Raw genomic sequence first — 4,338 nt, 5'->3', positions numbered from 1 at the left:
TTTTACATTAGCATCTTCCATGTTTGTTAAAATGTTTTCTTTACTACTAAACAGCTTGTGTTTAAACTGGTGGTCATGTCGTTCTTTCAGAACCACTTTAATTTTATGAACATGTTCCTTTCACACCGCAGTAACTTTCCAGCCACGTTCTTTTTCATATTTAGTCAAGTCTTCACGTGCGTGTTCAAATATCGTTAGTATATTCTATCAGCAGTCGTACTCAAACCCATTCTCTTTATGGTCTTTCCTGAAGCCAGTTTGTCATGTACCGAATCTTCATCCGGTTAATAGTTTCGTTTTAAAATTACTCACTGATTATAAACATTATTTTCTTAGAAGTTAAAGCTTTTACAGTGAAAAAAGATATTTTTAAAACATGTTTGAAGTTTTGATAAGTAGCGCGATGTTCTCAAATGCTTGAGAATTATCGCACCAGTGATCGAAACGTCGAACCTGTTTTAAAATTATTCTTCTTTGCTGTGATTTGTAATAAAATAATTGTTTGGAATTGAGAGTTAGTTCACAAACTTGTAAGAATTTCTAGAATATTCGAATGATGAAACTGGGAATGTAACCAATTGTTAATTAAATTAATAAACTAACATATTCAGAATATAATAACATTTCGTGCATGAAACATAACAGATAAGAGATGTTTAATAAGATGTCTGTGTTATGAAGTAAATTACAAGCTGACATCAATTGAAGTTAAGGGAGTGACGAGAAAACGACTAGGCTTTGGTCAGTCTCTAAGGGATTAGAGGATTATGGTATTCTGAGCCATTAGAAAATTATTAGAGTGAGAGGGTGTAGCAGCTGCCTTTCTATATTCAAAGCTTCCTCTGTGGTTATGAAACGTTTGTATCAGATACGTTGAAAACAAATGTAATGACAGATAGATGTCTTTCTAATAAGAGCATTATTATCAAAGACCATTTTTGGGCCAGTTGAGCAAAAACATAATCACCATATTTTACTATCGCCGCAATAAAAATGGATGTATATGGTGTAAGAGAAAGCTAAAACTATTAATCACTGGTTAGAGACGAAAGTAAAACACATCTAGACTATGTCCCAGCAGTCAGGATGCAAACCATAGTAAGTAATGAATAGTTCAAAATTTCCTTAAAGGAGGCGATGCCAGTTCAAAACCGCTTTTCAAGGAGGCTAACCAAAAAGTGAATTGCGTTAACCTAGAAATTACGGATATTGAATAATAGTAAACATATGAAGTGCTTAAAATTTTTCTATATTAATGATATGGTAAAAAAAAATATGGAGAAAACCACTCGGGGAACTTGCAATTGATCCTATGTTGTGAAACTGTGAGTTGCTGGAGACAATGTGATGGTGTGAAAGAACAATCTAATGGAAAAGGACTGGGTTCTCTGATTCACTTAAAGTGAATAATAAAATCAAAGTGTACTCAAGCATCTTTGCTGAACATTTAACCCCATAATACTACATTTTGAGATAGACTGGTAAGGTTGATTTCTCATTTCATATTTAAGCGCAAAACTACACAATGGGTTATTTAAGCACCGCCCACCATGGGTATCAAAACCACGGTTTTAAGCTTTGTCCACAGAGATACTGCTGTGCCACTGAGAGATCAGATTGATAATGACAAAGTTCAAAGCATCCAATCGCCTAGTGTTGGTTTAAAAGTAAAGAGGCCACTTCAGTCATGTTCACCAATATTTTTCATCTGTTATCATCAGAGAAATAACTGTAGACTGCATCCCTCAACACCAATGATACCTCACACATGGACAGCACAATGAAAAAGTTTGGAAAGGCAAGGGTAAAAAAGTACAGTTTACAGCAACTCAACTTCACAATAGCTGCAATGTTTTCAATAACTGTAAGAATAATTGATTAATATTTGTTATTCAATCAGAATAATAAAATAATAGTTTATGATTCCACTTACAAATACCACTTTTTTCAAAACTGAGATCGAATATTGTACAATTTAATGGATATAGTTGCCTTCACAATTCTAGGCCTAAATAAGATGTAATGGAAAGGATTCCAGGCGTTCTTTCCAGCTACGGATATTAATATATATATTCAGCTGAAATTTTTGAATTGAATGTAGCAGAGACAAAACTAACTGGGTGCATTGCGGTCATAAATTAAACGTGTCACTTATGAGCGTGTGCTACCTTTAACAAGTTTAAAGTGAGGATGGTGAAAATATCTCGTGGGTTAACAAGAAGACGCCGACATAAAATTATAGAATATGTCATTGTCCTACTATGATGACAGTTACTTAGTTTCTAGTGTTGTTGAAACTGGTTTAGTCAATCTGTTGTACTACGAGTTAGAGAAAAAAACTTTAACATCTGTTTGATCAGTTACTGCGATATACAACAGAAAATTAATTACTTGACAAACTGAGAAGTGCTGGTTCAGTCTTCTCATCCTTTACAAAAGTGTATTTACGAAAAAATGAAGAAACTGGATGACGTGGAATCAATGTTGAAATTTGTTAATATACAATAACTCTTTACATTTGGTCTAAGGGATGAAGTCTCGGGTTCGCAACAGGGCACGACAAACTGGATCCTGGGTACCCAGTTTTCACTGTTTATTTGTTAATAAGTGAACGGGAAATTTAGCAAAGATCTGGAAATTTAAAAAACTCAGACTAAAGAAATATGTCCAAAATTACGGTTTGACTCTTACTAAAACTTGACAGAAATATATAGATTTATTATGATACTTAACTCTCTAGCTTATTCCACAAATAGTGGAAACATGTTTCAGAAGTTTTTCTATAGATACGGGTCCGGCATGGGCAACTGGTTAAGGAACTCGACTCGTAATCCGAGGGTCAGGGGTTCGAATTCCCGTCACACCAAACATGCTGGCCCTTTCAGCCGTGAGCACGTTATAATGTGACGGTCCATCCCACTGTTCGTGGGTGGTGATGACTCTAGTCTTACACTGCTAAATAAGGAACGGCTAGCGCAAATAGTTCTCGTGTAGCTTTGCGCGAAATTCAAACCAAATCTATAGATATGAATGCAGAATTTAGATTATAATTTCACATTTGGCTATAAAACTAAATACATATTTTAAAATGCTCAACAGCTGTCAGATATGACATTTGTGCACAGGTTGTTTTTATTGATATATATATATATAAATATATATAATTAAAACTATGTATTAATTATTGTTCTTATAAGGTTTTCCTGGCTATTATTATTGTTACGTTGTTGTATACCATGGTATTTCTATATAGTAATAAGCAAAAGCAGAACAGCACTTGTTGAAGTTACTAGTAAATAAGAGAAAAAAAATGATTGCACCTTTAAAAGAGGTTTAATAACATTTGTACTTTATAAACAGACCCCAGACCTTTTGCACTCAGACTTAATTAAACATTTTCTTGCTCTAGGACTATAATCTGTTTACGCAGAAGTAAGTTAACCTTTTACTTTTGTATTAATTTCTGACTAAACAGTAGTCTGTCGTACTAAAACAACGTCTGGAAAATTCCAGAATAGGCGTATCTCACAACTTCTCTCTCTATATAAAAACATTCTTCTTCTATTGGAATTTCTTCTTCTATAAAACCTCTAAAACGATTTCTTATAAACTCTCTTTGTTTATGGAATTTACTAAAGTATTTGTTGTGCTTCGTATTAGGCCTAGTGTTATTCTTTAGTTTTTTAAACACTAAATTATAATAAACAATTAGAAATAATTTCCGAGAATTATTTGCATGATAAGAAAAGACGATATAATTTGTAAATTTACAACAACAAGATAATTTCACGTTAAAACTATAATATGATTTGAATAATCGTAATGGGATATACTGAACAAAAAAACAGGACTATTTAAGTCAACATATATGTATGAAAGGTATTACAGAACATATCACACTTTCAGTGAAGTTGTATTGAAATATGTTTAATTTATTAGGCCTGTTTATAAACTACAAGATTAATAATTACAGTTGACTTAATGTTGATACGCCCATCATGGCCAGGTGGATAAGGCGCTTGACTTATAATCTGAGGGTCGTTGGTTCGAATCCCCGTCACAACAAACATGCTCTCTTCTTCAGTTGTGGGGGCGTTATAATGTTACTGTCATTCCCACTTGTCGTTGGTAAAAGAGTAGCTCAAGAGTTGGTGGTGGGTGGTGATGACTAGCTGTCTTTCCTCTAGTCTTACACTGGTAAATTAGAGACGGCTAGTGCAGATAGCCCTCGTTCTGCTTTGCACAAAATTCAAAAACAAACAAGACATTTTAACATTACTCAGAGAGTGTCCGCTAGGGTTAGAGATTATGATTTATAGCATACCTGCTTCATGTCAT

The sequence above is a fragment of the Tachypleus tridentatus genome, chromosome 13 (assembly GCF_004210375.1).
Source record: "Tachypleus tridentatus isolate NWPU-2018 chromosome 13, ASM421037v1, whole genome shotgun sequence".
In the NCBI taxonomy this organism is placed as follows: Eukaryota; Metazoa; Arthropoda; class Merostomata; order Xiphosura; family Limulidae; genus Tachypleus; species Tachypleus tridentatus.
Note: the sequence above shows the minus strand (reverse complement) of the source record.